Source organism: Mustela putorius, unplaced genomic scaffold (genome assembly GCF_011764305.1).
Source record: "Mustela putorius furo isolate JIRA1106 unplaced genomic scaffold, ASM1176430v1.1 tig00003898_pilon_pilon_pilon, whole genome shotgun sequence".
In the NCBI taxonomy this organism is placed as follows: Eukaryota; Metazoa; Chordata; class Mammalia; order Carnivora; family Mustelidae; genus Mustela; species Mustela putorius.
Window position 1 is genome coordinate 34,169,437 of NW_025422047.1, and position 26,180 is coordinate 34,195,616.

The 26,180-nt window shown below is 38.2% G+C and overlaps 1 long non-coding RNA gene across 8 annotated transcripts in view; it reads left to right on the forward strand.

Annotated features, from left to right (window-relative positions):
• The first annotated feature begins 18,226 nt into the window (after positions 1 to 18,226).
• The window catches only part of LOC106003814, a 45,717-nt gene continuing 37,763 nt past the window's right edge, over positions 18,227 to 26,180 (forward strand). For 7 of the 8 annotated variants that reach the window (XR_006602882.1, XR_006602877.1, XR_006602878.1 and 4 more), the window contains exons 1-3: positions 18,227 to 18,862; positions 19,726 to 19,816; positions 22,597 to 22,810. This is a non-coding gene — a long non-coding RNA (uncharacterized LOC106003814). Of the gene's footprint in view, positions 19,104 to 19,725; positions 19,817 to 22,596; positions 22,811 to 26,180 lie in introns of all 8 variants that reach the window. The other variant, XR_006602879.1, reaches the window with a different exon arrangement.

Sequence of the window (26,180 nt, forward strand, 5' to 3'; positions counted from 1 at the left end):
ATAGAGTAGTGTTAGTCCTCCAATGTTGTTCTTATCCTTCTTGTTCTTATTCTTCTTCAGTATTGTGTTGGTTGTTCTAGGTCTTTGCCTTTCCATATAAAACTTTAGAACCAGTTTTTTGATATTTACAAGACAGCTTGCTGGAATTTTGGTTGAGATTGCATTATATCTTTAGATTAAATTGGGAAGAATTGCTTTCTTAAATTAGCAACATTGAACTTCAAATCCATATGCACATGTATTTTTGCTCCATTTATTTAGTTTTTCATTTTTAAAATCACTGTTTCATAGTTTTTTGTATATGGGTCCTGCACATATTTTGTTAGATTTGATCCTAAATATTTCATGTTGGAGCATGCTATTGTAAATGGTATTGTCTTATTAATTTCAAGTTCCAGTTGTTTATTGCTGGGATTCATAGAGGAAAACAATTGACTTTTGTGCATTAACTTCATATTCTGTGATTTTGCTGAACTTACTTTTTGGTCCCAGGAGTATTTTTGTTCACTCATTTAGATTTTCTAGAAAAAAAAAATCATCTCATTATTTGTGAACAGAGGCAGTTTTATTTCTTTCTTTTAAATCTGCATACCTTTGATTTTCTTTTCACTTACAGTACAACACTGAATTGGAATGATAAAAGAGAAATCCTTGCCTCATTCCCAGTCTTGGGTGAGGGCAAATGATCAGTATTGAATTCACCACTAAATATTATATTAACTTGTGTTTTTGTAAATGTTATTGAGTTGAGGAGGTTCCCTTTTATTCCTAGTTTGCTGAGTGTATATATATATATATATTTCAAGTTTTTAATGGGAGGTCGGTGCCTGGGTATCTCAGTCAGTTAAGTGTCTGACTGTTGATTTCTGCTCATGATCTCAGGTTCATGGGGATTGAGCCTGTCTTGGGCTTTACACTCAGTGCAAAGTCTGCTCGTCCCTCTCCCTCTGCTCCGCGCACAACCCCTCCCCTCTGTTTCAAATAAAGAAATACATAAAAATCTTTTAAAAAATCATTAATGGGGGCACCTGGGTAGCTCAGTGGGTTAAGCCTCTGCCTTCAAGGATCAAGTCCCGCATCAGGCTCTCTGCTCGGCAGGGAGCCTGCTTCCTCCTCCTCTTTCTCTCTCTCTCTCTCTTTGCCTACCTGTGATCTCTGTCAAATAAATAAATAAAATCTTTAAAAAAAATCGTTAATGGGTGTTGAATTTTGTCAAAGGCCTTTTCTGTGTCAGTTGGAATGATTGTATTATTTTCCTTTTGTAGTGTGTTGATTTGGTGGATTATATTGATGGATTTTAGAGTGTTGAGTGGGCCTTGCTTATTTGGAATAAATACTAGTTGGTCTTGGTGTAGAGTTCTTCTTATACATTGTCAGATTCAACTTGGTAATATTTTGTTGAGGATTTTTGTATCCATATTGGTATGTAGTTTTTGTTTCTTATAATATCTTTATCTCCTCCTTGGTATTAAAGTAATGCTTTTGAATAAATTAAGAAATATTCCCTTTGCTTCTATTTTCTTTAGGAGATCAGTGTCATATTGAAGTCTGGTTCTGAGGCTTGTTTTGTCTCCTCAGACTGTTTTTTCTTCCCTTTTGGTGTGACTTGGAATTTTTCTTGGAAGCTATTTATGTCATATTGGATAAGAGGAACTGAGGGAAACAGGCTCCTACTGTGAGGATTTATGTCAATATGGAGTTGGGCTATATTTGTTGTTGCTAAAGATGCCAGACGCTTTAAATTCCTCTGATATTCTCGTTTCTTGTCTCCTCTTGACTTTACATTTCCCAAAATACTTCTCAGAAAGAATCTGTGTCTTGTAGTGCTTTCAGCTGTAATCCAGTTACTCTGAGGTCCACTGAGACACTGAAGTCTCATTGGTGTGGTGATAGGGAGCCTATGTGCATGGCCTGAGATAGATCTAGATCTAGATACAAATATATATATATATATATATATATATAATTTTTTTTTAAAAAATAGCTTCTTCCCTCTTCCTATCTCCCTGAGGTGAGACAGAAAGGCTGTTTGGAGCTGGAGTCCCAGGGCTCTGAAAAAAACCTCTGGAAAAGTCTTTCCTTTTGGAAAGTAAGCCTTTGTTATATAGCAAACTCTGGGTGTATTTCACAAGGATTCCTTTTTTCCCCCTGCCAGAGAGACACAAGAGAATTTTCAGATTCTTTAAAATTACTGTGTAAGTGTTTCTACAAGTTTATAGCTCCAGTGGCTTCTGCTCCAGAAAGGGGAAATTTTTGTTCATGACTGAATTTTTATTTCTTAAGATTTGGGAGTAGTGGGTTGTCCTGAAAACTCAGTTCTTTCATGGGTTCTAAAAAGCCATTGGTTTTTCAGTTTTTTCAGCTTTTCCTGTTATAAAAATGGAGTGAAGAACTCCAAGCCCTTCACATGTCATGGCTGAAACTATAAGACCATTTCTAAATGACGTATTTATTTTATTCTATTGATCTTTAATCTGTTGCTTCTTTATAGGGCATGGCAGATCTTTCCTGTGTGTTCCTCCTTTTTTCCCCCTCCCTTCCAACTCCCTGTCACTACCTGTACACATACTATACCTGTCCCCTATCGACATGTGTGAAAATTTCTTTTCTTTGTTTTTATTATCTAGGAGTTTTACAGTTTCTTCTTAATTGAATCTTTGATTCTTGAATTTACTTTGGTGGAAGGAGTGAGATATCCATTCTTTTTTTTTATGATTTTATTTATTTATTTGACAGACAGAGATCATAAGCAGGCAGAGAGGCAGGCAGAGAGAGAGAGAGAGAGGAAAGCAGGCTCCCTGTTGAGCAGAGAGCCTGATGTGGGGCTCGAGCCCAGAACCCTGGGATCATGTCCTGTGCTGAAGGCAGAGGCTTTAACCCACTGATCCACCCAGGTTCCCCAATCCTTTTTTGTTTCTGACCAAATGCCAAGCCATTTTTTGGAGAAGTCTATCTATTCGTCACTGATATAAAATATTTTTCTGTATTGTATACTAAATTTAAAAATATATTTGATGTATTTATGGAATTTCAGATTTATTTCTTTGATTTGCCAGATGACTCCTGTACCAGTACCAATTTATATAAATTTCATAGCTTCATGAATTACTTGGAAACATGGTATTATAAAAATAATAATGCATTCATGGTATAGTTTATTTTAAGAAGAATTGATGTCTTTGTAATACTTACTTTGCCTCTCTAAGAACAGATTTTGTTTTATTTATTCATCTTACATTTGTTGCTTGGTAGAAGTAAAGTTTTCTTCTCATAGATCCAACATATTTTTTACATCTATTTTAACTGTTTCATCTGTTCATTGTATTTTCTTAGCAGTTATTATTTCTACATAGGAAAACAATTGATTTTGGGAGATTAATTTTGTAACCAGAGATTTTACTGAATTATCTCATTGTGTCTAATAGTTTTTTAGTTGTCTCTCTTGGGTTTATGATTATATAACCATATCATTTTCAAATAATGGTAATTTTGTCTTTTTATTTTTGCCTCATTTATTTCTCTCACCTAATGACAATGGCCAATCTTTTTTAGAATAATTTTTACTAATAGAACACTCTTCATTGTAATAGACTTTTCTTTTTTTAACCATAATTACTTCATTGTCTTGTTAAACTGTAAAGTCCTTGGGGTAGAGACTTTTATTCCTAATGCTTAAGAGAATATTGGTATAGATTAGGTACTTAATTGATAGTTGTAGAATGATTTAGGCAGGGTAAGGTGAACTAAATTGAGCCGAGGTCAGTAGACAGATACATCAGCCCATGTAAAGTGAGTATTCTTGAATGTCACAGAGACAGCAAAAGGGCCTCTTTACCAGACCCATGAAAGTCTTGTTTGAGTCCCATAGATAGTCCCTATGATTTTTTACTACAGTTGAGCTATATCCTTTATCCTATATCCTGTTTCAGTTCAGTTGAAGTAAGGGAACGCTCCTCTCCAAACCACATCTTTTAGGCACAACTAGCTGCCCTGGAAGACAGAGCTTTAAATTTTTAAAAGTTGGTATACACACAGAAGTTGCAAAAGAGAAGTTGGAGTGCTTTGTAGATTCTACATAGCCAACCTGTAGCACAAGTCCACTGGCATTTTCACAGAATCAGCAGGAAATTTTCCTGGTTCCTGGATGGGACTCCAACAGTGGTCTTGGATTGCAGGTAGAAAGATGAAGGCAGGAACTTGGCTTTCCTGTGCATGATAAGCATCTAGATAGACTCTGAAGAATGCAGAGAAGTAGCTATATATCCAGGGCAGCTCTGAGAGCTCCATCAGTGGGGCCTGCCTGGAACACGGTCAGGGCAACAGAATTATCAGCAACGGGAGCATGAAAAAGACAGCTCCCGGTTAGAATGGAACCAGAGTGGGAACAGCAAGTACAGTCAGTAATCCAAAGACACCTGGACTCTTGGATTATGAGCAGGGGCCAAAGCAGTCTCAGTTTAATGGGCTGTCAACTAAATGGGCAGACTTGAAACCCAAAGGCTTTGGCTTGTGGCCTGATGGACAAGTGTCTCTGGCTCCACAGTGGCTCCTGTAACCCCAAAATGGCAGTCCAGAAATAGTGCTCTCCTTTTCAACTCTATTCCAGGAAGTCCTTTGTCATGCATCTCTATTTCAGAGAAGATTGCTTCTAACTTTTCCATTAGAAAAATGAGTATTATGATGGATTTCATTTTTCCATTGAAGTTAATTGGCCGTGGGCAGTAATACTCAGCACTGCATCTAGTGGAAAGAAAAGCAGAGGGATGTTGTTCACAAATTGCTGTGGGGAAGCAGAGATCACAGTTCATTTGAGGAACTGAGGCTTCTTATTAGCTATGCTACTTAAGGCAGACAGGATGCTTTTCCGCGCCTAGCAACTTATTCCTGAATGGGGTCTGTTCTTTCATTCATTAATCCATTCAATTCTTTCATGAAACCCTTTTTGAGTGCATATTAGATGGAGGGTATCTCATGGACAGAACTATAGATTCAAAGATGAACAGACTGTCTTCCAGGCTAGTAGGAATAAGATGTCACTTTCCTCTCTTTATATAGTATATAAATATAACTTTGGTCATGAACCTCTGTGGAAAGGTTAAAGATGTGATGATTCCATTCCTCAAGAAAAAGCCTTAATTCTTCCTACAGTTCCAGGGAATGCCCAGCCGCCTGACATGTGTCCATGGAGTCCCTCAGGTCAGATATCTCATCAAGAATGAAATGACTCTCAGAATCAATGGCAAAAGACTGAGCTTCATGCATCACATAGTGAATGTCATGTTCTCTAAACAAGCTCTTCTTTGACATCTCACTCACTTTTATGACCCATTTGTCCATCTTCCTGTTTTAATCTGAACTCTTAGGTATTCCCCTTCCCTATGGTAGCATATCACTGAACACCAGTGAGGCCTTGGCTGAGGATGGAGACAGCATTTGGAAACACAACCAGCTGGCAGGGTGTGTTTCTACAGTAGCATCCCACCCCCAAAGGCTGGAAGAGATTTTGGTTGGATTGATCCACAGTCTTACCTAGGATCCCGCTGCTTGTTAATGGTAGAATCAGAATCCAGAATTCCTGATTCCCAGGTCTGCACCCTTAGCACTGGTTCAGCTCTCATTTGGGATCCTGACTCCATCTCTAGTTCTATCTTCTCGACTGAATACTCTGAGTAAGGTTTAACAAGACCTTTTTCTCAAGGGATTTAAGAATCTGTTCACCAGAGGTGTTAGAGATAAAGATGGGGTAAGTGGGGCGTTTTCCTGATTTAAAAGAGTATGTTAATATTGTATCACACTTGGGGCACCTGGGTGGCTCAGTGGGTTAAAGCCTCTGCCTTTGGCCCAGGTCATGATCTCAGGGTCCTGGGATCAAGCCTGCACTGGGCTCTCTGCTCCGCGGGGAGCCTGCCCCTTCCTCCGAACACCCCTCCTAGCCTTTCTTTGCCTGCCTTTCTGCCTACTTGTGATCTCTCTCTCTCTCTGTCAAATAAATAAATCTTAAAAAAAAAAAAATACTGTGCCACCCCATCACATATATAGTTTTAAAGGCAAAAAGAAGTGTTTCAAAAGAACTGTTGCATCTGGGTGGCTCAGTTGGTTGGGCGACTGCCTTTGGCTAGGTCATGATCTTGGAGTCCTGAGATTGAGTCCCACATCGGACTCCCAGCTCCATGGGGAGTCTGCTTCTCCCTCTGACTTTCCCTCTCATGCTCTCACTCTGTCTCTCTCTCTCTCAGATAAATAAATAAAATCTTAAAAAAAAAAACCCAACTTTTTTTGGGGGGGTGATCCTCTGATAAATACAATAAATAAATTTTGAAAAGGCAGTTTTCTGGACAAAGCTTTTTTTCCTATAGTGTAGGACACTAGTGTTGTCCAAGGAAAAAAAATGTAGAAGCCAGGAAATGAAATGTTGACAGACTCATAACCTCAGGGGCCAAATGGTACCATAATGATCTCTCACATTCTTTAACTTTCAAAAGACCCTAGAGACTGCATTCGTTCATATTTCATGGAGTTCTCTTTTTTCTTTTTCTTTTCTTTTTTTTTTACTAGAGCTGGTGTATGTTCAAAACCTTAAATAAATTTTTTCCAATTTTTTCCCTGTGTTAAAGGACCAAAATTTCAGCCACTGTAGTAACTAGTAGGAAATTCATAGGGTTCTCAATGGAAGGAAGAGTCTTGGTATAGCCTGGAAGCCTGATGTATCAGGAAACAGCCCTAGGTAGGCATTCCTTGTTATATGTCTTTTCCTACCTCAGCCAGGAATAATCAATGCCATGAATCATCCTAAATGACACTTTCTTTTTAGGTATCTTCCTTTGGATTTGCTGCTATGGTGTCATTTAAAATGACAGTATTTCAGTTGAGAATCATAAGGAGAAGGGTTTCCTTCAAATCTTTATTTTGCTGTTTGGGAAGTAAGAGTGCAGGGCAAGACGTGAAGGAACAGTGCTTTGCCTGGGGAAAAACACTATGAAAAGTATGTGAAAGAAATGGTTTAAGCTTCAAGATCTAAATACAACTCCCACCCAGATATATATAAAGCAAGTGCAAAGATATTTGAATACAAAGCACACAGGGCTTTATATAGGGAAAGCAGTCAATATAGGCAATTGTTATTCACGAATACTCTTAGTCCTACTGCTACTATTACTTTTCAAGTCAGATTTATAAAAAGTACCTGTCATAATTCATATCCATCGAAATGGAAATGCTTCTCAAGCTATTTTCACGCCTGGTGAAAGGTCCCTCAATTTCCAAAAGAAGACAGATCGTGCTAGTAAGAACACGAGAATAGGGAAGCCCCTAGTTTTGAGTAAACCGACCAGCAACATTTTCCCAAGTTTTTTGGAGCCTACTGATGACCTCCCTAGGGAGGATTATTAATATTCAGGGTTAGGAGTAAGCACACCTGTTTCTCAGGAGTTGATCTGGAGAATTATGTTTGGAATAGAGAATAATCTAGGTGCTGCTGGTGTTTTCGGTGACAATAATAGTGGTAATGGCCAAGTAGGGAGAGTGCCTCGGAATAGTCAGTAGTTCTCAAATTTGTATGTGTGAGATTTATTTGGTATGCCTGTTAAAAATGTAAGTTTTTAGACACTAGCTCCCAGTGATTTTGTTTGAGAAAGTGGAGCACGAGGACCAGAAAGCTGCGTTGTGAAGAAGTTCCCCATCTGACTCCGATGAGCTAGTCCATATTCCACACTGTGAAATGCTGGAGATCCTGTTTTGACACTGAGATGAATGCTAATACTTCTAGATTCCATTCTGGATAATAATAATAACAACATATAAAATACCCTCATTCTGTATCCCTGGGTAGTTGTAGTATTCTTTGTTAAGTCACAGTCCATCAACATGTTTGATTTAAAAATAAGCAAAACAAAACACGACATATATTAAAAAATTCAAATGGTACAACTGCAGCCAGATAATTTGTATTATAAACAATATTTTAGTATGGTGTGAAAATGAAGAAAAAATTTTTACACCCATAAAGATGATCAGTTTTCAAAACATAGCTCATTAATATCTAAATGTTCATGGTTCCGTGGTTATTTACAGGCTACAACCTATAATCTACTCTGTATCAACTCCTCAACTGCTTTAGTCTGTATTGCAAACTAACCTCAAAATCAACATGCTTTCAATAAAACATAAGAATGTAATGCTTTTAATCAATAATAGGATGACAGAACTTAAATAGAGTTTTCACATAGCAGTCACATAAGGTACTGACAGAAAAAGTACTAGATTAATGGTATATTGCCTATCATATCACCCCAAAGATGACAAATACGTTTACTTCCACATTTAGGCGGACATTATTCATTGATCACTCTTCTCAGCTAAATCATACACTGCCTCAGAATCCTTTTCAACATAGGTAGCTACTACATCTGTCAGAGTTGGCTTGAAAGTGAAATTATATTTCTATATCTGCTCCAAAAAGCACCTCTCCCAATCATACACACATGTTCTACCTCTTCCATCCCCCACAAACTTTCAAAAACAAGTCATCTTTATAACTCATAATGAAGTAAAATATTGGTAGAAAACCCCATTTTGCCTTACATTAAGAGCAAGGTTTCCATGTCTTTTTTTTTTCTTTTCCTGAGAGTCTCCCAAGAGTGGCATGTTTATTTGTTCATTTACTTGCAGTAGATTAAATCAAGAAGACAGTGATTCCAATGCATATATTCAAGTTCATCAAAGTACTGAGAAATCAAAGAACCTACCTTTCTCTTTGAAGTTCCAATTTTAAAATAAACCAATGAAAAATCATTGTGTGTGTGTATTTTTTTTTTTTTTAGGAAAGCATCATATGTCTCAATTTATCCATTTTTAATGCTTAGCCAATATCTTAGTCTGTTCAATTTGTTATGCCAAAAATACCACAGACTGCGTGGATAAAACAACAGAAATACGTTTCTCCCAGTTCTGGAGACTGGGAAGTCCAAGATCAAAGCATGGGCAGAGTCATTGTTTAGTGAAGGCCTACTTCCTGTTTCATAGATGGTCATCTCTTCCTGTATCCTCACGTGGCAGAGGAGACAAGGGAACTCTCTGAGGTCTCTTTTATAAGGGCACTCATTCATGAGGACTCTGCTCTCATAACCTAATCACCCCAAAGGCCTAGCCTCACCTGCAAATAGGAATACATTAAGGATTTGGTTTCAATATATGAATTTTTGAGGGGATAAAAGCACTTAGTCTGTAGCAGCAAATTGCATTTTATTTCCTTTTCTATAAAATCTAAATTTTAAAAATTGTGATGCTTACTTTTTTTTTTTTTGAGAAGGAGAGTGTGAGCAGGGGTGAGGGTGGAGTGGGGTAGGGGAGGGGTAGAAGGAGGGAGAGAATCTTAAGCAGCCTCTATGCGAAGTGTTAATCCCAACACAGGGCTCTATCTCATGACCCTGAAATCATGACCTGAGCCAAAATCAAGAGCTGGATGCTTAACTGACTGATCCACCCAAGTGTCCTGTGATGCTCATGATTTAAATTAAAAAAAAAATCATTTTATATAATTTACAATATTCAGAAAAATACATAAAAGAAAATTAAAACCATCATAAAATTTTCACAAAATTTCTATAAAAGAGTCACTTTTAACACTGATATCTTTCTATGCGTTCCATTATCTATATATCTTCATGTGACTGTGTCTTTTTTTTTTTTTTTTAATTTTTCCGTAATATTTGGCTAACTTTGGGCATGGAGTTTGCATCTTGTTTTTTTTTTTGAAATGTAATATTTCGCGAGTATTTATTTCAAAATTAAGAGTGTGAAGTGAGGTTATCTTATCAAAACAGGTTTTTAATGTGTCTTAGTCTGGGTTTTCCCAGGAGCAGATGACAAATGTGATTAAACTGCAAGTGTTTTGTTAGAAATGCCTGTGTGAGAGAAGATAGGAAGGGAGTTGGGGAAATAACCATCACACCGCCATGCCAGACAGACCAGGAATGAGTCTGCTCTAGTACCCTGTCTCTTTGGTCATTAGCTGGAAACAGGCCTCAGAGGATGTGGCCTATGATTTCAAAGTGCCAGGTGGCCCCTTGGTCAATTTTATTTCCTATGGTTGGTGGTCTATAAGGTACATTCTCATTCTCCCCATAGTCCATCACAGATAGATTTCACACCCCCCACCCCAATCTTTTCCAACCATTGTGCATCAGTGATTATTTTCTCAGTTGGTCTCCTAGAAATGAAGTTGCTGGATCATGGCTGAAATTGATTTCTAAATATATAGCATTTAATATTTCTAAATAGTTTTCCCAAATGATTTTCTATAGAAACTATGATTTATTTACTTTAATCTTTCTGGTTATTTGGAAGGTATACATCATTCTACTAGTGACTATCATTAGGTTTTCAAAGTAATTTTTCAGTCCGTGTTTGATACCAGCGTACAAGATAGCTACTTAAGACATTCTTATGCTCTCCTTCTCTTTAATTTTTCATATACTTGAAAAATTATCATATGGAGTATGATTATCATATGGAATTTGAGGCCAAGATTATTGTTATTAAATCATATTATTAAATATAAAAATTACCTCTTGCAAGTGTATATAAATTTTCCATTAGCAATGCATATAAAATTAGAAATAACAGAGTATTATTACCACAAATAAACCAAAGTAAACAAGTAAAGCCCTGTTTCTAAGAACCATACTTTAAAAAAAAATCTCTTAGTCTGGTTTGCTAAGTGTGTACTTAGATAATGGACTTTATGTTAGTAGAAACATCCCAGGGGGTTAGAGTTATCTTCACTGAAACAGAATTTTCCCTAAAATTGATTTTAAACCAAAGAAACTTGGAGCTGATTTAATTATGCTGCAGTGTATTACTGTGAGTTGGCCATCAAGAGCTTTTTCCTCCTACTCATCCCTAAAGTTCTCTCCTGTGTAGGAAGCTGCCTTCCATCTCCAGCCATTGGCTGGCATCATGGTTTTAATGAAGGCCCATCTCCACTTCTGCTACTTCTGTGCTGCATAACATTTCACAGCAGGAATACATGGCCTCTACTGAACGTTGTTCTCTGCCCACGTCAATGGTAAAATAGTGACTCCATGCTGAAAATATGATTTCATATCCATCTCTCTGTTGAGGGGAGAAAGTTTTAGTCACCCCACATGAACGGATTAACAGTGTGAATAGACAACAAAAGTACAACAATCTTCATATACTTTCAATGTTGGGAAAGAAATTCTTCTTTGAAATGTAATTTTCTTATTTACCTACTATCATTTTTTAGCCCTTGTCAGGGAAATGGGCCTCATTGTGTCTATATCCTGCAAAATCATAAAGGGACAGTAGAGCAGGGAAGTTGGCAGGGGTGTGGTGGGCGATTAGTATTCTGTTAAAAGGATAACAGAATTGTCCTGTGCAATATTAACCACCCATAACACCACTTAGTTTGATAATGGCTAGCCCTGTGAATATTTAACTTTTGTAATGTTTGCTTTACTGATAGTGGGTCACTTTCATATGTGAAATATAGCCTATTGCTTATTATTAATTAGACCTGAGGTGACCTTCAGAATTTAATATTCTTTTAACAGTGATACGTGTAATTTACTACATGTTCCCATACATTCAAACTGTGAGAACATTCGGGTTTAAAATAACACAGGCTTGGAAAGAATTTTCAGAGGCCATCTAACTCATCCATTCAGTTGTCTGCTGCAAATCATTTACATTCTGGGTGCTGCAGGGCATTCAGGCACATAGAAGATGCCATCTATCCCCTTCTGTACTCAGGCTCTCTCTACCTTCAGGGGAAAAGGAAAAGACCTCATAAGAATACAGGGCGTTGCTGATTGACAGACGTTGAGTCCTTTTTGAGTTCCGAACAGAAAAAGGACAATGTGGGCAGCAGGAAGCGATCTTGTAGGACAAGAAACAGTTGGAATGGCTGGAGAGAAGGGTAGTATTTAGGGAGGCCGGTGAAGTGAACAGCAGGAAGCCAGACAATACCCACTGGTGACGCTAAGGGTTCAGTCATCAGGTTTGTAGGTCAGCCAGCCTCCTATCTGCCTCAGGCCATTCCTGACCATGCGAAGCTGAAAGTCCCGACCACATTTTCAGAAATGTTGATGGCTGGGGCGTGGGGATGCCTTTTGGAAAGATATATAGCTTCTTTGATCTTTGATTTATAGAAGCCCTCTGTGATATGAACATGGCTTATCTTCTCCGACTCTCCTCAAAGCAACCCCATGTTTTAGTCAAACACTCTGCTTCCTGTTCTTTGCGGTTTAAATTTATGAACTAATATTATGTGAGGCCAGGTGAATAAAGATAAGCCAGAAAGGGAACATGAGTCCAGTGTATGACATGATATCATATAATGCTTAAAAGTTAAGACTTCAGTCATTAGAGTGTTAGCAAACCATTGATGGATTTGAGCTTTTAATTGGGGCAGGAGATAACAGATAACTGGATTTGCATTTTAAACAGATGACTGGGTGGAGTGGTGATATTGCATAGTTGTCAAGCACCAGAGTTCTGGAGTCAGACTCCTTCTCTGATCTTATCTGCTCTGACTTTATTCGCTTCTCTAAGCCTCAGTGACCTCATCTATAGAATGGGAATATAAAGCATTACCTTGCAAGTTTGTTTTGAGGATCAAGTGAGATAATGCATGTAACATAGTTAGTCCAGTGCCTGGCACAGAGAGAGCATTTAGTATGTGTTGGCTGTTATTACTCTTATTATCCCTCTAGGAGTACTGTAAAGGATGGGAGATTCTGCTTGCAGCTCAAAGGAAGGGCTTGGAGAACAAAAGACCAGATGGGATCCATTCATGACAATATTTTAGAAGAGGCATTGATGCACTGAAGTAAGACAATAGAATAAGGATTGAGGAAGGGAAACAAAGTTAACACTAAGATGGGAGTAAAATCAATAAGACTTGGTTTCTGAGTGAGTGTAGGGGGTGAAGAGGAGGGAGAAATCATAGCTGATTATAAGGTTTCCAGCTAGGGTCACTGGTGGTGTAGTGCCATTGGCCAAGATGGAGAACAAAGAGTCAGCAGAACTTGCTTGTGCTCCTCTCATAACCATAGCACACAACCTTCCAGCTGAAGAGGGTTTCCAAAGCTTGAGGGCTTTCTCTGGTGACAAGGGCCAGGGAGACGGGAAACATTGGAAAATTATGTCCTAGTGACAACCTTTACTTACCCACTGTTTGACAGAAATTCTGTGTAAATACCTTGGCACACTTGTGCCATAGATGGGCTTACTCTGAGGTTCCTATCCTATTTCCAGACTTCCCTGGTGGTAAACAACCCTGGGTTCCCACAGCGGCAACTTGTTTGACAACTAAACCTTTTTACTGCCTTCCCTTTCTGGTCTCACTACTCTAATTCTTTCTTTTTCTTTCTTTCTTTTTTTTTTTTTTTAAAGATTTTTATTTATTTATTTGCCAGAGATAGAGGGAGAGAGAGCGAGAGAGCACAGGCAGACAAAGAGTCAGGCAGAGGCAGAGGGAGAAGCAGGCTCCCTTGCTGAGCAAGGAGCCCGATGTGGGACTCGATCCCAGGACCCTCGGATCATGACCTGAGCCAAAGGCAGCTGCTCAACCAACTGAGCCACCCAGGCGTCCCTCACTACTCTAATTCTTGAACAGTCTCTTCCAGATCACCTTCCAAGCAAACTATTTGCACTGGAATTCTTGTCTTGGGGTTTGCCATGGAAGAAATAAAACTAAGAGAGTAGAAAAAGGGAAAAGAATACAAGAAACAGGAATATAGTTTCTTTTCAGACATTTTGAGGGGGAGATGACTTGGGATTATCAAGAAGAGATGGTCCAGAATGCAGTGGAAATAAGGAAATGGAATTTAATAAATACTTGGGTTCTGGTATACTAGATTGGTAAGTAAACTGCAAAAACCCCATGGTAGTTGAAATTTTTGAAGAAGGCATATCCCCCTTACAAGGATAGCCTGTAATATAAGAAGTTTGAAAAAGCTAGTGGAGAAGCACTAGAATGGACACAAAAATGATGTGCTTAGACAAGTGAGTGAAGAATAAGAGGGTGATGTGGAAGCCAGAAGACATAGTTTCTTAGGAAGGAGAGTCTGAATTTTTAGAATTAAAGTACAAATCCTTTTAGGGGAGTCCAGGTTTCATCTCTGTAATAGCCAAGGTATTTCTAATAATAATAAACATTTGTCAAATGAATACCAATTCCCTTCATCCCACTGTGGAGATACAAGAGAAGCTCTAGTTACAGAATGAATAAGTCATGGGAATAAAAGGCACAGTAGAGGGAATACAGTCAATGATACTGTAATGGGGTTTTATGGTGACAGATGGTAGGTGCACTTCTGGTGAGCGCAGCATGGCGTACAGAAATTGAATCACTATGTTGTACAGCTGAAACTAATATAACATTGTGTGTCAATTATACTCAATAAAAAATAAAAGTACAGGAAAAACTGAGGTGGTGAAATTAAGGGGTGAAGAGTAACTTAACAGTTATTTCCTATTACGTGATGTTTTCTGTTTTTGTTTGGTTGGTTAGTTCTCTACTTTTGTTTACTACACAATGGATTCATATTGTGAAGCAGTAGGCCCTCCCAAATCTTCCCTTCACTAGCAGTCTGTATTCTAAGAGTCTATTCTCAATGCAACTAACAGCAGTTAATTTTGGGCATAGGGCAAAAGAACAAGGAATTGAAGTCTTGAAGAAGGGGGAGGGAGATAGGACAGGGATCCCGTGCTCCATAGCTCTCATACCTGTCACCCTCGTCTGTCACTACTCTTTCTCCCAAATTCTTCTTTACTACTTGGTTATTGCTTCTTAGGTCGGAATGGGAAGTTTTAGCATGACCTCATCATGATATCATTACTTTCAGGATCTGAGTTTTGATGTCACCTCATTTTTTCTCCCTTCTCTTTAGTTTGGACATTATAGAGCAGCCATAGCTTTCAATTCCTCATACCACAACAAGCTCGTTTACATTTTGAAATATTTCCAATATGTAGTCAATGACCTATTTATAGGTAGATGTAGAGGCAACGAAATTTCTGACCTTCTTAAAAGTTTTACGCTGTCTTTTGATGTTACAGTGGTTTAATTTCTAGGGCAAAGAGGCATTTATATGGTTTATGAAGAAAGAATGAATACAAGCACTTGCCTGAGGTTTACGGTCCTTCCCAATTTCCTGTTCTCCTTTAATACAATACATCTGGTTTGCAAGACTGTTCAGAGAAGTTTTATTCAAACTCTTCTAGAATGAAGAAAAAAAAATGGCTTGTTGGTGCCAATGGAAGAGAGGAACTTAGTTGTTTATGATCAGGTCAGCCAATTTTATAAACTCTGGAAAATCATTGAGGTTTTAAAATACATATTGGTTAAAGAATAGTATCTGATCAATTCTATACATTTTTCAGTGTTCAGTATTCCTAAACGTTTAGCACCCCTGAGATTGTACTCAATACCTTATTGTCTCCAGAAGTATCTTTTCTACATTGTCTACTGTTGTACTAAGTCAATTACCAAGTTGTCTTTTCCCATTTATATAAAGCCATTAAACCAATGTCCTGTCCTGTGCAGATACAATAAGCAATCACTGACAGTTTTCCACTTAATTACATGCTTCACTGAGTGCTTCTTGATTGAAAATATTCTCTCACAATTTCCTTTGTTTTATGCTCATGATCTCACCCCTGTAACATAAGGGATGATAAAGAAAGATCTGATTCAACAAGATGGCTTTTCTCTGTAGTAGCTGTACCTGCCACTCCAGTAAAATATGTAACATCTTGCCCTTTACCTTCAGGCTGGGATGTTCTCCCCTGTGGGTCATTGAGTCTTTCATTTTTTTAGGAGGCATTACTCAGTCCTTGGGTTACTGCTTCTCTGGAAGCTTGTTATTCAGAGTTCAAACACCTGCTTCCATTGGCCTTTTTTGCTATCTAGAGAAAGCAAAATGCTGTGACATTTTTAGTCAGATTAAAAAAAAAATGTTTTTGACCTCCTGGTCCTTGGGCCAGTAATTAGTGAGTTCTTACAACCTCCATGACTACAGCAGGAAGCTCTCAAACAGTTTTTGAAGAAGAATCACAAAAACATCTTTACTCAACCAATAGTGTCATTTGTTGGACCAGAAAAAACTTTGAGTTATAGTTGGACCAATGGATGCTTTGAAATGAAAATGTTTGAATTATTGCTCTTATAGGACTATGTATGTGACTTACATTACCTGATAGTCATGCTATTGATAATAACAATTGGTAATCATCATGGGCAGACATGTCAGCTTTATGAAGAAGAAACTGGCTATTGGGTTCAGCATGCATTCTTTTTTCCTCTCCCAAATTCTTTCTCCAGAAGAGCCAGAGAAAATATTAAAGAGTCATTTATTTTGCTCAAAGTGTCAGGTCTGCTAAAATAAAATTATCCCAAGAAGAAGTAACAACTTAGGACTTTTTTATTGATCACTGGTTAATTAATCAGCATGTATACTGTGCCATGTACATAAAAATGTGAGAATGAGGAGGAACCTCAGAGAATCCTCTCTTTCAATTTCATTATTTTACAGGCAAACAAAGTGAGGCACAGTGTGAAGTAACTTCTGATGTTGACTCCTATTAGAACTGGCACCAGAATACAGATCTTTAGCTCTGAACACTTTTTGTTGTATCAGGAGGTCCTTTCATGGGAAGGGAAGACTAAAATTATTACTGTAATCTTTTTTCTGGGGGCTGGTATGGTCAGGCAGTGTGTTCTCCATTCCATTTGTAACCTGGGAGGTGCCTAATATCATTGCAAATACCTCAAGTTAAAAAATGTTTGTCCTTTTAAGACTGGGCCATTTCTCCTTCCTTTTTACCCGATTTAGAAACCCAAAATTTGCTAAAAGAGTTTATATGACGAAAAAGAGAAAGGATTGCTGATAGGCTTTTTTTATCTTTACGATACAGGAGACAAAACCATTTCTAACCAGAGCCTTGGGTGATTTGGGGAATCTGGAGTAGAGCTCTGGGTGCAATCAGAGAAAGAACAGTTAGGTTTGGTCACAGTTGTCAGAAAAGTAGTAGAACCTGGGCTTGTCCTTAAAATCCAGGCAGAATTTGAGGAGATTTGTTGGCAGGGTAGGGGTGCTCATTAAAGGTGCGCATTTGGAAATGAGCCTTGGCTGTCACTCCTGAGTAGGGTTTTGGAGACTAGTTGGAAATCAATCCGCAAGCCAGGGTGGGGCCTTGGTTGGCCTTGAAGACTCCCTGCTGTGACCGGAACAAGCCCACAGAAGGTTCCTGAATCAGGGAATAGCTTTGGAAATGTAGGACTGTAGGAAGTATAGTCTGATGCCCTGGATGGTTTGGAAGAAGGGGAAGCAATTTGAAAGGAGTATGCTGGAGTACCCAAGACAGGAGGTGATGACCTTGTAGCCCTGTGGAGAGGAGAAGTGAAGCTGACGCAAAACCAAAGCAGCATAGGTTGTACTCGGTTCAGATTCACTACTGAAGAATATGGGAAATACACCTTCAAGATTTCAATTTGGAAAAAAGACTGATGTCAGTGATGAATTTTACAAACATTAGATTATAATAGAGTAACACTTGGTAAAAAGTTGACTATCAGGGATTAAGGGAGGGAATCCTTCTGTGTGACCATTTCCAGACTCTGGGCCCCACCTCCAGGTTGTCACTCTTCCTGGCTGGACTGAGAACGTGTTCAGGGTGAGGATTATACTCCATTTTCTCTGTTCCTAGCACATATCATAGAGAAAAATCATAGGTGTTTAGTAGGATAACTTGAACTTGGGTATTTGGTAACTTTATAAACAAAAAGTAGGGGTGTTAGATGGGGAGGAATAAAATTTAGAAATTCTGTGATTATGGAAATGACAGGAACCGCATATAGAAACATCTTAACTGTGGTTGGAAATACTGGATCTTGGGTGCAATGTCAGGCCCAGTGATGAAGTGTTGTGAATTGGCAGGATGAAATTTAGGGTTGAAGTTTCGAGCTTGGTTGGAGTTTCTAAGAATGGGGATTAGGGAAAGAAACATTAAAGATTTGAATAGAAACTGCCGGTTCCCATGAGAGTGCTATTTGGAACAAAGAAAACTATATGTAAATCCACTGAGTTTGGGACTTTATCATTGACTTTAGGAGCTTCTGTTTGCTCAGCAATTGTAAGAAGTTCCCTAATTTATACAGAATGTTTTTTTTTCTCTTTATTTCTTTTCTCAAAAAACAAAGTATAACACCTCAACCAAGAACAAGAGGACAAGAAAGACCGACAAGCCCAATTCCTTTGCTTGGTGAAGCACATTAACCTTGAGGAGCTGCATTAAGGAGAGGACTTAGAGATTAATGGAAGACGATAAGAGAGGAAAAAATATTAAGACCTAAGGAAATAAGATGAAGTTGCAAAAGAAAACTTCTTAGAGTAATGTGGAGTTGAACATGAGGGAGGGAATTATTATTATTATTATTTATTACTAATACATGAAGAGGAAGTAAGACCAATAGAGAGCACAAGAGAACAGATTATGGAAATTGTGATTGGAATGTCTGGAAGATCAAATTATCTTTTCATTTCTGCATTTTATAAAAAGATGAACATTTCAGGGACTGAAGTACGTTCTGTTTTTTTTTTTTTTTCCCTGGGGGAATTATATTGTTAAAACTCCATTATAGCTTCTTTCTTGATATTAATGTACTTGCTAGGCTTGGAGAATCATGGCTGAAGACTTTGCAGCACAAATCAAAAACCATTTAATGAAGATTATGGCTGAGTAGCATAAGAGGGCAGAAGAGCAATGGCCTTGGGCTATATGAACATCTCTCAAAACCAAGAGCGCCTGATTCACTGGAGCCTAGTCCAGCCTCAAGGTCTGTGCTATGACTGGGCCATAATGAAAGTAAGGGATGGATGGAATGGTGAGATGACCAGTGATGAGATTATGTGTCCCTGTCCGTAAGCCTCTTTAAGGAGTTTGGACTTCCAGGAAGTACACATTCTCTGTTTTAGAACACTCTGGCAGAAGTATGATGATTGGACTGTTACATACATTGGTGGGAGGAAGACAATACAGGTTGGAGACGGAAGATAAAGCACTGGGCATGAAGAGAAGTGAGTAGGTTCACCGAGCTATCTGGAATAACAGGATAGGATGTGGGTTGGGTGTGAAGTGGGCGGGTTGAGAATGACTCCTAGACCCCTCCTTGTCTTGAGCCACTAGGTAGATGTACGTGCATCTCACTGAGAGAGGGGAGGACATACCAGATCTGGAATATTAAAAAATTAAACAAATGATTTTTTAAAAATTGTAAAATACATAGAACATAAAATGTGCCATCTTAATCTAACTGTAAAGTATAGTAGTAAGTACTGGTGTAAGTACATTCACATTGTTGTACAACCAATCTGCAAACCTGTTTTCATCTTGCAAAACTAAAACCCTATTCCCATGAAATGACCCCTCATTCCTTCCTCCTCCAACCCCTGTCAATAACCATTCTACTTTCTCTATGAATTTGACAACTCAAGGCAGGTATCTCATATACATGGCATTAAACAATATTTGTCTTTTAGGGACTGGTTTATTACATGTAGCATAATGTTCTTAAGGTTCCTCTGTGTTGTAGCATGGGTTAGAAGTTCCTTCCTTTTTGAGGCTGAATATTCTTCCACTGTATGTATATACCATGTTTTGTCTATTCATTAAGGACACTTCGCTTGCTTTGACTTTTAGGCTATTGTGACTAATACGGCTATGAACATGGGTTTACAAGTATCTTACAAGATGCTTTCAATCCTCAGAAGTGAAATTTATGGATCACATGGTAATTCTTTTTTCAATTTTTTGAGTAACTGCCATACCATTTTCCATAGTTGCTACAGCATTTTACTTTCCCTCCGGTAATGCCCCAGGATTCTAATTTCTCCACATCTTTGCCAATTCTTATTATTTTCTGCTTTTCTTTCTTTCTTTTTAAAAATTTTTATTTATTTTTAAAATTTCTTTTCAGTGTTCCAGAATTCATTGTTTATGCACCACACCCAGTGCTCCATGCAATATGTGCCCTCCACAATACCCACCATCAGGCTCACCCAACCTCCCACCCCCTCCCCTCCAAAACCCTCTGTTTATTTCTCAGAGTCCACAGTCTCTCATGGTTTGTCTCCCCCTCCAATTTCCCCCAACTCACCTCTCCTCTCCATCTCCCCATGTCCTCCATGTTATTCCTTATATGCTCCACAAATAAGCAAAACCATATGATAATTGACTCTCTCTGCTTGGCTTATTTCACTCAGCACAATCTCTTCCAGTCCTGCCCATGTTGTTACAAAAGATGGGGATTCATCCTTTCTGGTGGAGGCATAATACTCCATTGTGTATATGGACCACATCTTCCTTATCCATTTGTCTGTTGAAGGGCATCTTGGTTCTTTCCACAGTTTGGTGACCGTGGCCATTGCTGCTATGAACATTGGGGTACAGGTGGCCCTTCTTTTCACTACATCTCTATCTTTGGGGTAAATACCCAGTAGTATAATTGCAGGGCCATAGGGTAGCTCTATATTTAATTTCTTAAGGAAGCTCCACATGGTTTTCCAAAGTGGCTGCACCAACTTGCATTCCTACCAACAGTGCAAGAAGGTTCCCCTTTCTCCACATCCTCTCCAATGCTTGTTGTTTCCTGTCTTGTTAATTTTGGCCATTCTAACTGGTATAAGATGGTATGTCAATGTGGTTTTGATTTGAATATCCCTGATGGCTAATGATGATAAACATTTTTTCAATTGTCTGTTAGCCATTTGTATGTCTTTATTGGAGAAGTGTCTGTTCATGTCTTCTGCCCATTTTTTGACATGATTATGTGTTTTGTGTGTGTTGAGTTTGAAGGGTTCATTATAGATCTCAGATATCAACACTTTGTCTTTGTTTCTTTCTTTTTAAAAACAATAATAGTCAACATAGTGGTGGAAGAATGTATCTCATTGTGGTTCTGAGATATGTTTTGATATGTGGAACCTGAGGTCTTATAAAAGATACCAGTGAAGGAAAAGGGAATTTTTGAGTCCTTCATGTGCAATTTAAATAACAAGAGAGAAGACAAGATAGTGATGACATAGCTTTTGAATCTCTCTAAATTTCCCCTCAGAAACTGGCAAAAAAAAAAAAAAAAAAAAAGGTAGATTATAAAACGTTACCACTACCAACAACAAAAAATATGGAAACTTCTAAAAAAATGAAGAATGAGCTACTCCATGAACTCCTAAATACAAAGAGCAAACCAATAATAGCAACACGAACTATGCTATGTAAGCAACTCTGTGGGAGACAGCGGGGTCAGGCAAAGAGAGAGCCAGAGAGGTCAGAAAGGAGCATGTTCCTGTTTTAGTGCGGGAAGCTCAACAGGTTCCTCTGCTGATAGCAAATATCGGGAGGTGGGTTTTGCAAGTGCCATGGCTCCTATGAGGGAGAGAGAGCTGTGAGATGTCTAGACAGTGCTAGAGAGTTCTGGGCCCTACAAACTTAAAATTAACAGACCAATGTGTTCTTTCTGGAAAAAGACTTTGCTGAGAACACACTACTGAGAATGGAAAGCAAATGGAGCAGGACCAGAGTTCTAGGAGAAGAAAGAGAGTCCAGATGAAGTGGGGGAAAGAGACAAAGAAGAGGCCAGTATGAAACCATATTTTTTTTTTAATTTTTTAATTTTTTAAATAAACATATAATGTATTATTGGCCCCAGGGGTACAGGTTTGTGAATCGCCATGAAACCATATTTGTTAGTATTTCTTAATAACGACATAAAAGGAAGCTCTAAAATAAGGAAGTCACCCTAACACTCCCTGATTCGGCACTTGGGGACATCTAAAAGGACAGGCAAATCTGTCTCACCTGAACATGAGCAGCAGCAAACGACTTTAGTCACATCTTGTGCAGATTCATTATAAGAAAAAGGGAGTACTAAGCAGAGCCACATTTTTATGGGCAATCATGTAAAAAAAATTACTCTTTTGAAAACAATCTGAAAGAAATTAAAATATTTTTAAGACTATAAAAGAACAGCATAAATTAGAAATAGAAAACTCAGAGACAAAAGCATTAGATAAAAGAAAGATTTGAAAAGGAAACTGACCAAATGAAAAAACTAATTAGAAAAAAAAAAAGAAAAATGTCATTCTAGAATGAAAGAGTGCATTTGAAGAAGTTACAGATAATAGCGAATAGATGATGAAAAAGAATAAACATTTGGAAAACAAAAATAAAAAGACTTCAGAGAAAGTTACAGATCTATTTAATGTTGACAATAAATGCAGTATATGTAAGTTCCCCCAAAACAAAGCAAAAAAAAAAGTGACAAAAATACTAAAAATTACATTTCAAGAATAGTTTCTTAAAATTAAAGGAGTCTCAAAATAACACTATGTTTATGGGAAAATTGTCCCAGAATAGCTAACACTGAGACATACACTAATTTAGAACTACTGGACTAATAAGAATAAGAACAAAACTTTTTGAGTTTTTAGACAAGATGTTGAGGTCACTTGTTGGGTGTGGGGGGGAAAGCCATAATTAAAACAATAGGTTTTTTTCGCTTTTTTTTTGCAGCAACAGTTTATGGCAAAATAGTAACATTTACTATACTCAAGGAAAGAAATGTGTAAGCCAAGAGTTTTATATTCTGCCAAATGAACTGTCAAGCATGAATGCTGTAGATACTCTTATGAATGAGTAAGAACTCAGCAGTTATTGTTTCCAACATCGTTCCTGAGAAATCTCAGACAACTGAAGGGATTGGGGAGTACAGACTCCGTATTGGTCTGTGAGTATCCAATATACATTTACTATATAACTGAGACTAAGTGATGACATTAAGGGAAACAATATCATAGGACAGTGATGCTCTGATAATGTTGATATGGCACAAACGCTAGAAAATGGTGGGAGAGGAACAGGGTACATATATAAAGTATAGTGTCATCTTGCTAAAAGACTTGTTGGTTTTAAGGTGAAGTAAAATGATATTTCAAATTTAATGCTGAGGAGAAGTGGGGGAGGGACCAAAGGTAACTAGCTATTTTCCATATTACGCATAGTAAGGAACAGACAGAAGACATCCTAAATGACTAATGAAATTATAGATATATTTTTATGCATTGTCATGTAAGAATATCTTGCATTTTCTTCATCTAACTTGACTCTGAAAGCAGCAGAAAGGAGAGAGTTTTGCACTGGAAGATCTGTTGCACCTTTCTATCTTATAGGATACATAGTCATTCTCATGTTCCTTAATTTAGTGGGTTACTGTGGTACAAGCAATAATGTTCCCTCCCCCTCAAGTTGTCTATGTCATAATCCCTGGTACCTGTGAATATGTTTGGCTACATGGCAAAGGGGAATTTAGGTTGAAGATGGAATTAAGGTTGCTCATTGTCTGCCCTTAAAGTAGGAAGGTTTCCGCGGATTAGCTAGGGGGACCTAATGTAATCGCAGGGGTCCCTAAAATGTGATGATGGAGGCAGAAGACAACCAGAGACGGGGCACCGTGATAAAGCTGGCCTGGCGTTGCTGGCTTTGAAGATGGAAGAAGAGGCCCATGAGCTAAGAAATGTGGGCAGCCCTAGAAACTGGAAAAGGGGAGGAAATGGGATCCCCCGTAGAGCCTCCAGAAAGGGATGCAGCCATGTTAACATTTGATTTTAGCCCAGTGAAACCCCTTCTGGACTTCTTAACTACAGAACTACAACATAATGAATTTGTTTTAAGCCATTGCATTTGTGGTAATTTGTTAGAGTAGCCATAGAAAATTAACACAATTAGTTTAGATATTAATTCATCCTCATAGAGTTTATGTTGAATATTGTGATTAGTGTTCAAAAAATTTGTTCTGCCTTCCTTGTAGTGCAGTGAATATCAAACTTTTTTGGTCCTAGACCTACGGACCATACGATCATTTTTACATTATAACCCAATACACACACACACACACACACATACACACACACGCACACACACACACACACACACACACCCTGAAGCAAAAGGCATTGCAAAACAATCCTTCTTTACTATATAGGGTATATTCTATCTATTCCATTTCATTAAAATTAAATTGACTTCACAGCTATTAAATAAACTGATTTATCATCCACAAGTAATTTGCAACATAGAATTTGAAAAATGCTCTTCTAATATGCTTTTCGGCTTGGTAAAACTATACTAGAAAGCTAAAAATTTTCTGTCCTGGACTCCTCTGATAAGGGTCCAGATGTGATTAGATCTGGCCAATGAAATGCCCTTGCATGAAACGAGAGACCACATTTCTACTTTTTTCCCTTTCCCTTGTTTCTTCTAGAAAACGGGTGGAGACCCTGGTTTTTCCACAGTGGAGTTCTTGTGTCCAGTCACCAGCTTTGTAGGTGTTGAGAGGTAGGACTTGGAGCAGAGCCAAGACAGTGTGTTTTATGTATCCTATAAGATAGAAAGGTGCAACAGATCTTCCAGTGCAAAACTCTCTCCTTTCTGCTGCTTTCAGAGTCAAGTTAAATGAAGAAAATGCAAGATATTCTTACATGAAAATGCATAAAAATATATGTGTTCCTAAAGTCAAAATTTTTAGTGGCAGTTTCCTGATTGCCTTATTTTCTGATTGTGGCAAAAGAAGTGATTCCCTTGGCAGATTAGTTCTGAAGTGTTTTTATGGGATCCATTCCCCAAAGGCCAACTTGGAGCCTGTTCTTCTAGCTCTACCAGTGATTTTATAAGAACCCAAATCTCTTTTTCTTAAACTTTCTTTTGAAAATAATTTTTGTTTTCTGCAAATTGACAGTGACCAGGCCAGTACTGTAATCCTGTAGGTATAAATAGTGAGAAGATCTCTTCTAAAAGACATGGGAAAATTACATCTATGGATCCTGGATGGGACTTGGAATCATGAGGTGTAGTTATATCAGGGATGCAGAATCTTCCTATTTTTGAGCAATTCTGACTTTGAGGGATTATAGAAGTTTTGGAGATGACAGTGATGAGTCGAGTGCATAACATCATGACTGTTAGCAGAAGCCACAGGTACTTTGGGGACTCCTGGGAGGCTTAGTCAGTTAAGCATCTGACTCTTGATTTCCACTCAGGTCATGATCTCAGGGTCATAAGATTGAGCCCCTTGTTGGGTTCTGTGCTCAGCAGGAAGTCTGCTTGGGATTCTCTCTCTCTCCCTTTCCCTTTGCTCCTCCTCCCCCAGCCCTTGTGCACTCTTTCTCTATCTTTCTCTCTAAAATAAATAAATAAATCTTTAAAAAACCCACAGATACTTTGTACAATATATATGAATATAGTTAGATACGTATTTTCAATTTTGGGGTGAGTTTATTTGCAGCCTTTAGTCTTTGAGAACCCTAAAAAACAACAGGTTTTAAAAGCACAGGTAGATTTTATGTGAAAAATATTTAATTACTGATATGACCCAGTCATTGGCAGATTGGATCAGAAAGAATGGATGCTAGCTGTAAACACCCCTGGCAGCTGAGGTGGTGTCCCGTAGGGTGACCATCAGCCTTGTTTATTAATAATACATTTTTTTTCCCAGAAAGAATTGTTTGTTTACAAAATTACAGAAAGATAAAATAAATGTAAACTTAAGAGGAAAAATGTTTTGGCCACAGGCACATGGGTGGCTCATTCAGTTAAATGTCCAGCTCTTGATTTGAGCTTGGATGATGGTCTCAGGGTCATGAGATCAAGTCTCCCACTGGGCTTTGTGCTGGGCATGTCGTCTGCTTAAGATTCTCTCTCTCCCTCTGCCCCTCCCCCAACCCTCTCCAACCTTGTCCTGGGTTCCCCACCCCCACCCCCAATACCACCACCAGACATGAGTATACACATTTTCTCTCTCTAGCTCTCAAAAAAAATAAAAATAAAAATAAAAAAAAATAAAGAAAGGAAAAAAAAAAAGACCAGATGAAGCCAGGGAAGAAATGGATATATAACATGAGCTAATAGGATCTTAGGCACTTTTTTTAGGAGACGGGAGGAAAAGGAAGATGACTTTCATCATACTCCACCAGGGGGGCACCGAGCCTGTGACAGTTTACAGCTCTTTGTGTAGGATTTGAGAGACCTCACTTTCTCCCTAACCCTGATTGACCATATATATGTTAACCACAGGTTAGTTAAATAAATGCCTTCAATCTTTA